Here is an 11,735-nt window from a genome sequence, read left to right as displayed (position 1 = left end):
TAAGATTAGGAGTTCTTCACATGCTAAGAAAGTAATGATATGAATTATTTGAATCGTATGATAGTTGTATGTTAATTTTTGAAGTCAAACGAGTTGTGATACGAAAGTCGACAAAGGTCGTCCCAAGTTACGTTTGTAAATTTCACTGAAATTTAGGTCAGATGTCGAAGAGCTTTTCTATCAATCTACTTGGATTTACGTAGTGATCTACCTATCAAATCGAAGGTCTACGAGTCTAGTTTCCAGCGCATTTTACCGTTCGTTGATATGACATTGGAGTAGAGAGATATTCGCATTTTCGTACAAGGACACAAACTGCCGCAGGAACAGCGAGCAAGGTCGGTGGTCGCTCACTTTAGGTCATATAAAAGACCCCTTGCACGAATAGTTTTTCATTTTTTTCACCATCCGCGACATGGAAAGCCCTCAAACCCTCTCCAATTAATCCTCCATCAATCTCAATCCAAACCAAGAGCAAATCTATCAACTTTAACATGAAGAACAACATGGCAACTTCGAAATTGTGATTTCTTCACTATTTTACCTTTCGGAGGAAAACCTTGCTCCGAAGTAACTTGGGGTTTGAAGTGATTTTCATGATCTAAGGTATATTTTAACTTCCCTTTGATCTCTTTGAACTTCTACAAGTAATTGATCATAGAAATTAGTGAAAAACCCCATAGAACAAGCTCTTCTATATTCTTATGAAACTTTCATGAACTTAGCTTATTTGTTGGGCTGTTTTATATGGTTTTGTTGTGTTGTTTGGAGTTGTGGTGATATGTATAGGATCATATTGAAGAGGAGAAGTAGAAAAGTAGAATTTGGTAGCGTTTTACGAGAAAATTACGCTACAAAAAGGCCTATAAATTCACGTCCATGAGTTGCTCGATTAAATATCTAAATGAAGATTTCTATAAGCTATGACCTTGGTTTTGATCTTGAATAGTCTGTATTATGTAGGAATGTAAGGCGTTCGAGGACTCAGGAAACATATAAAACTCCATTGACGAGGTATGCAGGGCTTTCTTTTCTCTTTTGTGGCATGACTAGAACTCGACGAACGTTTCATTGATATATTCATTCTGTGAAAACATAAGTCAATCATATTCTTATATTTGAGCAACCCTCTACTTCATACATGACTTATATTAAAGTACTATCCATATTTCCATGTTTCTTTGGTTATTGATTGAAACGTTTTCATAAAACTTGAGTCGGCCGTATCCCGAAATGGTTAAGTTTACCTCTTCTCTGAAATAGCTTGTATTAAAGTGTATTCCCGCACCCTTATCTTTCTTGTGCATCACTTAAAGATGACGGACCTTCTATTGATATAAGGTTTCACTAAACATGAGATGAACACGCTTCCTTGTGATGGACTAATCTTTATTTCATATACGATTGCACCAAACGCCTTTCATGCTTCCATATCTCTTTGGGCCACTGAATTGGAATGTTTCCGCTAAATTTGGATTGATCATATACCATCCAAACTAGTTGAACTCTACTTCATGTGTAACTCATACCAAGTATCTTACATGTTCTCCATGTTGTTGTCTCTTGAATTGAAAGGTAAAGAACGTAGCAACAATAACGATAGTCGGAGGGTAACGACGATAGGTCACTCCGACTCTTCATATGATATCCCTTCTGAGGTCGGTCTTGCATTGCACTTATATATATATATATATATATATGTGTGTGTGTGTGTGTGTGTGTGTGTGTGTATGTATGTATTTATTTTCATTACCAAGCCACGCTATAGTCGGCTGGTTAGGCACTTACATGTGCACCTAAACATGTTTCTTTCTTTACCGAGCCGTGTTGTATGCGGACGGGTAGGCACATAGCTATGCACCTAGATGTATTTCTTTCTTTATTGAGCCATGTTGTAGGTGGCTGAGTAGGCACGTAGCTGTGCATTGCCACTGATCAGTTGGGCAGAGAATATGATGATGAGCTCACCCCACAGAGGGATATATATTATTATATGATATGATATGATATGATATGATATGATATGATATGATATAAGCCTCCATTTTGAAGAATGATTTTTACGAGCATACATGTATATTCCTGTCATGGTTATGGTCTCTCTCTGTGGCCTCGTTCAGAATTTCAGATTGTCTCTACATCTCTTCCTATGTTATCTATATCTCTTATGCTTATGTTATATTTACACTTACCGCATTACATACTCAGTACATATTTCGTACTGACGCATTTTTTGTGCGCTGTGATCATGCCCACAGGTACGGTAGACGGATTGGTGTAGCTTTCTCAGTAGTAGGGATGTTCGCATTCCATTCTCCGGAGTTGCTGGTCAATGTCATCAAATAGGATGCATGCATATATATATATATATATATATATATATATATATATATATATATATATATATATATATATATATATATATATATATATATATATATATATATATTATGAGTATGGCTATGGGTACATCGGGGCTACTGTCCCAACCAGTTAATGCATATTAGTGCTCTTAGAGGCTTGCAGACTATCAGTCAGTGTACTGGAGTTGTGTTTGGCCTTGCCGACCTTCTGACTAGTTGTCTTTCTTGGTTGTGGCCTTGTCGGCCCTAGTTATGCATGTATGTGTTGTTGGGCCTTTTCTGTTTGCAGATTGTCATGATATACTTCTTACAATTGCTATTCAGCGGCCTTGTCGGCCTATGATTTATGTTACAGAGTTCAGATATCACAGTTGGTTCGCTCAGCCCCTTTCGGTGTCGGGTGCCGGCCACACCCCCCAAGGTTGGGATGTGACAAACTTGGTATAAGAGCAGGTCTGTCCTAGGGATGTATGTAAGCCGTGTCTAGTAGAGTCTTGATTATGAATGTGTAGCACGCCACATTTATAATCAGAGGGCTGCTAGGACATTTAGGTTGTTACCTTTCTTGAAATCTAGATCGTGCGGTTAGAGTGGAGTCATAAGTATTTAAACTTCTATTTCTCGCCTTGTTTTTCTTTTCAGTAATGCTGATATGGAAGAAAGGTATAGCTGGTAGAGAATTGAACAGGGACACTGGAGAAGGTATTAGTTGTTTTCCACTCTCTGATATGAATCCTAGAACTGAAATGACACCAGAAAGGAACATGAGTTATTCTATGAAGGAGACCCATCGATGGAAAAGGATTCGTTCATGGAAAAGGACCCCTCTATGGAGGTAAAAAAAATAAAAAATCAAATGAATGCCTTGAGGTTCAGAGCTTCCCCTATCTTGTGCAAATTCAAATTCTGAAGTGTCAATTTCAACCTACATAGTTTGAGTTTGGTTTCAAAAAATTCAAGGTGGCTTTTGTTTGTGGATTTGACTTGCAACTAAAGAGTTTTTCATATTACATGCAACTAAAGATTTTTCATCTTAAATTTTGCTCAAAAAATTTGTCTAGAACATTTACTCCGATACCACAAAGAAGAGGAGAAAAATGGAATTGGAGTTCAATTAGGTTAACAAAAGACGAATATAGTGGGTGACCAGAATAGAGCAATTTAGTTGAGACAAAGGAGTTGCTAATTGGTCTTCATTCCCTCTATTTATATCTTCATGGTATCAAAGAGAATTATTCATTCCTTTTTTTAGTCTTCTGATTGTCTTCACAAGGAAATTTGGCATTTTGTATATCGAAAACCAATTAGATTGAAGAATTGAACTTCCGCTGCGATTCTCAGTTTGACTATAGGTTTTCCTCTAACAATTGTTTACAAGTTGTGCAAGTGTAAATTCACTGGTTCTTGATGATTGTTCAGATGAAGAAAATGAATATTATCCATCTATTGTTCATCCATGAGTAATGATGGGTAGTTCGATCATTTTTTCTATTTAAGCTTACTAGATAGTTGCTTGAGTGAAAGGTCAATTTTATATGCCAAGAAACTACATGGGAAATTGTTGATATTGGGATTTGGAGCTGATTTTAGGATTGGTGCTAGGTTTCTTGATATTTATGTTGCTTGTGAAGATTTATCTAGTGCATTGCAAATATTTGATAATTTTCCAAGTGGGATTAGAAATGTTTCTTGCTGGAATATATTATTGTCTGGTTTTCACGAATGAAAAGAAATGACGCAGTTATTAATTTATTTTCTCGAATGATAAGAGAAGATGTTACTCCAGATGAGTGTACATTTTTTGAAGTTTTTCCAGCCTGCAGTGATAAGAAGGCTGCATTTTGTTTTTGGGGGTGTTGAACAGATTCATGCTTTGATTATGCACTATGGTCTTGGCTTGCAGCTCATTGTTTCAAACTGTTTGATTGATTTGTATTCTAAAAAAATGAATTTGTAGATTTTATTAAGAAAGTCTTCGAGGATATGGTGGTAAGAGATAGTTCGTCTTGGGTTACTATGCTATCTGGTTTTTGTAAGAACAAACGAGAAGAAGATGCTATTCTCCTATATAAGGATATGCGTAAATTTGGAGTAATTCCGACTCTATATGTTTTCTCGAGTGTAATAAGTGCATCCACAAAGATAAAAGCATTTAATTTGGGAGAACAGCTCCATGCTAGTATTTATAAGTGGGGATTTTTATCTAATGTTTTTGTTTGTAATGCCCTTGTTACATTGTATTCTCGTTGTGGATACTTCACCTTGGCAGAAAAAAAATATTTGTTGAAATGCCGCAGAAGGATGGAATTACCTATAATTCTCTAATCTCTGGTCTCTCTTTGAAAGGATTCAGTGATAAGGCTCTACAATTATTCGAGAAAATACAATTCAGTTTGTTAAAAACTGACCGTGTTACAATTGCAAGCCTCTTGTGTGCTTGTGCATCATTAGGAGCATTTCAGAAGGGAAGACAATTGCAATCTTATGCAACAAAGGCACGGCTATGCTCAGATAGCATAATTGAAGGTTCTTTACTTGACCTTTATGTTAAAGTGTTCTGACATTGAAACCACCTATAAATTTTTTTCTCGGAAGCTAGATGGAAAACATTGTTCTTTGGAATGTGATGCTCGTGGGTTATGGGCAGATGGGTGATTTGGATGAATCATTCCAAATCTTTTCACAGATGCAGTTTAAAGGGCTACAACCGAATCAATACACATAGCCCAGTATATTGAGAATTTCTACATCTGTTGGCGCTCTATATCTTGGAGAACAAATACATAGCCAAGTGCAAGTAGCCAAATCAAGCTAGTTTGCTTTTGGAGATTATGGTAGCGGATGGAATTTAACCAATAGTAGATGTTTACACTGCACTTGTAAGTGTATATGGCCTTAGTGGACTCCTTGGTGAGGCGCTGCAAACCATTGATGATATGAAATCAGTTACTAATTGCAAGCCTGATGTGTATACTTACTTGATCCTTATTAAGTGTTGCATTAAATTTTGTCGTTTTGATATGATTGAAAATATTTTAGCTGAAATGGTGTATTTGGGAATTGAATGTACTTCTGTGACATACAACACCATAATTGATGGCTATGGTAAAGCTAAGCTGTTTGAGCTGATGGAAAGCTCCTTGACAAATATGATCGAAAGTGAGACTGCTGTTCCAAATGTTTTCACCTTGAATTTAGTAATTGGGTCCTATGGTAGCTGCGGGAAACTTGAGAAAGTGGAGAAGTGGTTTAAAGAATTTCAGTTAATGGGAATAAAGCCAGATGTTATGGCATTAACATTATAATCAAGTCATATGGAAGAGCTAGCATGTATCAGAAAATGGAGTCGATACTTCATTTTATGAGAAATCGGTTCTATTCCACAACATTTGTGACTTACAATGTTATCATTGAGACATTTGGGAAGGCTGTCCATATTAAGAACATGGAACAATTTTTCCTACAGATAAAGCACGAAGGGGTGAAGCCAACTTCATTCACTTATTGCTCTCTTGTCAGTGCTTATAGTAGAGCTGGACTTCTGGAAAAAGTTGATTCAATCATGAGGCAAGTTGAGAATTCGGATGTAGTTCTGGATATTTTTTTATTGCATCATCAGTGCTTATGGCCAAGCTGGTGATATAGAGAGGATGCTGGCATTGTTCTTCGAAATGAAGGTCAGAAAATGTAAACCAGACTACATCACATTTGCTACCATGATCACGGCCTACAATGCCCAAGGGAAGATGTGAAGGTTGGATACTCACAATTTTCTTCAGACCTCAGATTTAGACCGACACTCGTATGACACGATACCTCCTTTCCAGTTATATATATATATATATATATATATATATATATATATATATATATATATATATATATATATATATATATATATATATTGATTTTTTATGTATCTTGTTAGATTTTATTGTTGAGACAGCTATGGTTAGTATGCTGCAGACTTTAGCAAAGGACGGTTGAGGTAAGTTATGGCTAACCTATTATGATTTTTGTACAAATAGACGGTCGTGAGGGGCCAAAATGATATTGTTATGCTATTGTGTGGCCCTGTGTGGCTTTGGACATTAGTTTGGGCTGTTTGAAAAGTTTTGGATAGTCCTATTTACAGAGAAAACTCTGCCGAAATTTTTGGAAATCTCGAGAGTTAGAATATCCCTTAACATTCGAGGACGAATGTTCTTAAGGGTGGATCTTCCTATTACACCGTGGATTTTCGTACGATAAACTCGTATTATGAGTTTGTCGACGTAAGTTCAAAAAGAAATTATTTTTGAGGTTAAAAGGGATTGAGCTTATTAATATAAATGGTTATAAGGGTCTATAAATGAGATTATAAGTGGCGGAAGGTTTGGAGGGTGAATGAATCAAAGAAGGATGAGTTTCGTCAAAAGTCGGCAAGTTGGGAATACGATAACTTGTACTTTTGGGTTAGATTAGGAGTGCTTCACATGCTAAGAAAGTAATTATATGAAGTATTTGAATCGTATGATAGTCGTATGTTAATATTTGAAGTCAAACGAGTTGTGATACGAAAGTCGACAAAGGTCGTCGCAAGTTACGTTTGTAAATTTCACTGAAATATGGGTCAGATGTCGAAGAGCTTTTCTCTCAATCTACTAGGATTTACGGAATGATCTACCTATCAAATCAAAGGTCTACGAGTCTAGTTTCCAGCGCATTTTACTGTTCATCGATATGACATCGGAGTAGAGAGATATTCGCATTTTCGTCCAAGGACGCAAACGGCCGCGGGAACAGCGAGCAAGGTCGGTGGCTGCTCACTTTAGGTCATATAAAAGACCGCTTGCACGAATAGTTTTTCATTTTTTTCACCATCCACGACCTGGAAAGCCCTCAAACCCTCTCCAATTAATTGTCCATTAATATCAATCCAAACCAAGAGCAAATCTATCAACTTTAACATGAAGAACAACATGGCAACTTCGAAATTGTGATTTCTTCACTATTTCACCTTTCGGAGGAAAACCTTGCTCTGAAGTAACTTGGGGTTTGAAGTGATTTTCATGATCTAAGGTATATTTTAACTTCCCTTTGATCTGTTTGAACTTCACAAGTAATTGATCGTAGAAATTAGTGAAAAACCCCATAGAACAAGCTCTTCTATATTCTTATGAAACTTTCATGAACTTAGGTTATTTGATGGGCTGTTTTATATGGTTTTGTTGTGTTTTTTGGAGTTGTGGTAATATGTATAGGATCATATTGAAGAGGAGAAGTAGAAAAGTATAATTTGGTAGGATTTTACGGGAAAATTATGCTACAAAAGGGCCTATAAATTCATGCGCATGAGTTGCTCGATTAAATGTCTAAATGAAGATTTCTATAAGCTATGAACTTGGTTTTGATCTTGAATAGTCTGTATTATATAGGAATGTAAGGCGTTCGAGGACTCGGGAAACATATAAAACTCCATCGATGAGGTATGCAGGGCTTTCTCTTCTCTTTTGTGGCATGACCAGAACTCGACGAGCGTTTCATTGATACATCCATTCCGTGAAAACATAAGTCAATCATATTCTTATACTTGAGAAGCCCTCTACTTCATACATGACTTATATTAAAGTACTGTCCATATTTTCATGTTTCTTTGGTTATTGGTTGAAACATTTTCATAAAACTTGAGTCGGCCGTATCCCGAAATGGTTAAGTTTACCTCTTCTCTCACATAGCTTGTATTAAAGTGTATTCCGGCACCCTTATCTTTCTTGTCCATCACTTAAAGATGACGGACCTTCCATTGATATAAGTTTCCACTAAACATGAGATGAACATGCTTCCTTGTGATGGACTAATCTTTATTTCATATATGATTGCATCAAACGCCTTTCATGCTTCCACATCTCTTTGGGCCACCGAATTGGAATGTTTCCGCTAAACTTGGATTGATCATATACCATCCAAACTAGTTGAACTCTACTTCATGTGTAACTCATACCAAGTATCTTACATGTTCTCCATGTTGTTGTCTCTTGAATTGAAAGGTAAAGAACGTAGCAACAATAACGATAGTCGGAGGGTAACGACGATAGGTCACTCCGACTCTTCATATGATATCCCTTCTGAGGTCGGTCTTGCATTGAAATTATATATATATATATATATATATATATATATATATATATATGGTCGCCCTCAGTGGCCTCGTTCAGAATTTCAGGTTGTCTCTACATCTCTTCCCATGTTATCTATATCTCTTATGCTTATGTTATGTTTACACTTACCGCCTTACATACTTGGTACATATTTTGTACTGACGCATTTTTGTGCGCTGTGATCATGCCCACAGGTACGGTAGACGGATTGGTGTACCTTTCTCAGTAGGATACCAGAGATTCAACAGGGATGTTCGCATTCCATTCTCCGAAGTTGCTGGTCAGAGTCATCAAATAGGATGCATGTATATATATATATATTATGAGTATGGCTATGGGTACGTCAAGGCCACTGTCCCGACCAGTTGATGCATATTAGTGCTCTTAGAGGCTTGCAGACTATCAGTCAGTGTACATGTGTTGTTTTGGCCTTGCTGGCCTTCTGACTAGTTGTCTTTCTTGGTTGTGGCCTTGTCGGCCCTAGTTATGCATATGTGTGTTATTGGGCATTTTATGCTTGCAGGTTGTCATGATATTCTTCTTATAATTGTTATTTAGCGGCCTTGTCGGCCTATGATTTATGTTACAGAGTTCAGATATCACAGTTGGTTAGCTCGGCCCCTTCTAGTGCCTGGTGCCGGCCACACACCCCAAGGTTAGGGTGTGACATTTCCGAGGTGATAAGGATGTTGGGGGTGTTGTCTAACAGATCGACTTTAATGAAAAGAAGGTGGAAGACTATAATTCCTGAGTGGATCGGATTCTGGGTGCACCACCGATTCTGACAGGACCGGAGATGAAGTATATTGTCCGAAGGCCTTTCCCACCGAGTGCGGTTCCAAAACTAATACCAAAAAGGTTTAAGATGCCCGATATCCCGAAATATGATGGGACAACGGATCCACAAGAACATATAACTAACTGCCTACACCTGTGCCATAATAGGAAATGATCTGGAAGACGATGAAATTGAGTCGGTAATGCTAAAAAGGTTTGGTGAGACATTGACTAAAGGAGCCATGTAGTGGTATTGCACGCTGCCCCATCACTCTAGTCCATCCTTCGAGTTGCTCGTAGATGCCTTCGTAAAAGCTCACATCGGGGCCCGAAAGGTGGAGGCGAGGAAGGCCGACATAGTTAAGACCTTCCAAAAGGACGAAGAACGGCTCAGAGAGTTCGTGACAAGATTCCAGAAGGAAAGGATGTTGCTTCCCCCAGTTCCCGACGAGTGGGCGGCTCAGGCTTCACGAAAGGGCTTAATCCCCAAAGTTCCAACGCTTCCCTCAAACTTAAAGAAAACCTATTGGAGTTCGGAGCTATCACTTGGGTTGATGTCCATAATAGGTATGAATCCAAGATACGGGTTGAGGATGATCAGCTCAGGCTTCTTCTAGGTCCGATTAATCGAATAAAAAATTCGGACAGACTAAGGAGGATAACAGATATGAAATTTCAACCACCAAGAGATAGATATCATCCATCTTCAGATCGGATAAGGGAAGAAGTGGTCCCAACTCCAATACAGTGAGAAGTGACAAACGAAGTGATCGCGGTTCGGGAAGTAGGGGTTTACAGTGCAGAAACAGCTCCATTGGGGGGTCCGACATCGGTGAAAGTCCGAGGTTATCTGAATACAACTTCAACATCGACTCAGCAGCCATTGTAGCCGCGAAAGGTCGCATCAAAGGTGTGAGATGGCCAAGGCCATTATGAACAGACCCCTTACAATGGGATCCCAAACTGATATGCGAGTACCACGATACTCATGGACGCCGAACCGTCGATTGTAAAGGGCTTAGGGATGAAGTGGCATGGCTACTAAAGAACGGTCATCTCCGAGAATTCCTGAGTGAGCGAGCAAAGGATCATTTCAAGAATCGGGAACCCAGCAAGAAGAACGAACCGGAGCAACCTCAACATGTGATCAACATGATTATTTGGGGAGTAGAAATACCCTGAGGTCCAGTGATGAAGAAGACAAAGTTCTCAATCACTCGAGAAAAGAGAACCAGGGACTATGTACCGGATAGATTTATCTCCTTCAATGACGAAGATGCGGAGGGCATTATTCAGCCCCACAATGATGCTTTGGTAATTTCTGTCCTTATAAATAAAACTCATGTGAAACATATTTTGATTGATCCAGGTAGCTCAGCCAACATTAGTCGATGGAAGGTAGTGGAGCAGTTGGAACTGTTGGATCATATTGTACCAGTTGCCCATGTCCTAAACGGATTTAACATGGCGTGCGAAACTACAAAAGGCGAGATTACACTAGCAGTGAATGCAACTGGTATAATCCAACACACAAAGTTCTATGTCATTGACGGAGAAATGAGATACAATTCTTGGATCGGAAGACCGTGATTACACATCATGAGGGTGGTGCCTTCGACCTTGCACCAAATGCTAAAATTCCCAACCTCAGAAGGAGTAAAAATCATTCATGGAGAACAACCTGCGGCAAAGGAGATGTTCGTGGTTGAAGGAGATTCTCAAACACCTAAAAAAGCCATGCATGAGGACGTTGAGAACACAAATGAAATGGAAGATGCCAAATATCAATCACAAGACGTAGTTCTGGCCGAATTCGAAGGGGAAGGAAAGATAGACATGGTAGAAGACGACTTCGGTGTTCCTAGGTCGTGTGTATTACCCGATGACTCGGACGCAAAAAAAGTCAACGGTGGAAGAGCTTGAACAAGTCATTCTGTTTATCCATCTACCGGACAGAAAGGTATACCTGGGCACGGGGTTAACCTCGGGGCTCAGGAGTAAATTAATCAAATTTCTTCAAGCAAATGCTGATTGTTTTGCATGGTCCCATTTAGATATGATAGGTATTCTGCTCGAGGTCACCACTCACTGGTTGAGCCTTGATTAGAAATTTGCCCCGGTAAAGCAAAAGCAGAGACTAATGGCCGAGGTCAAACATAAATTCGTCAAGGAAGAGGTAACAAAGTTATTAAAAATAGGATCCATCCGGAAGGTTAAGTACCCGGATTGGTTAGCTAACGTAGTGGTTGTACCCAAAAAGGGTAACAAATTTAGAATGTGTGTAGACTACAAAGATTTGAATAAAGCATGCCCAAAGGATTCTTTTCCTTTGCCTAACATTGATCGCATGATTGATGCGATGACTGGCCACACAATATTAAGTTTTCTTGTCGCTTATTTTGGGTACAACCAAATTCGGATGAACCCGGAAAATCAGGAAAAGACTTCTTTCATA

At 38.6% G+C, this 11,735-nt stretch overlaps 1 pseudogene; it reads left to right on the top strand.

The window, feature by feature from the left end:
• The first annotated feature begins 3,007 nt into the window (after positions 1 to 3,007).
• LOC132613692 (pentatricopeptide repeat-containing protein At5g02860-like) lies at positions 3,008 to 10,870 on the top strand (annotated as a pseudogene).
• Positions 10,871 to 11,735: the final 865 nt, after the last annotated feature.

Source organism: Lycium barbarum, chromosome 1, assembly GCF_019175385.1.
Source record: "Lycium barbarum isolate Lr01 chromosome 1, ASM1917538v2, whole genome shotgun sequence".
NCBI lineage: Eukaryota > Viridiplantae > Streptophyta > Magnoliopsida > Solanales > Solanaceae > Lycium > Lycium barbarum.
The sequence above is the reverse complement of the archived record's forward strand: the minus strand, read 5'-3'. Positions and strand labels throughout refer to the sequence as shown.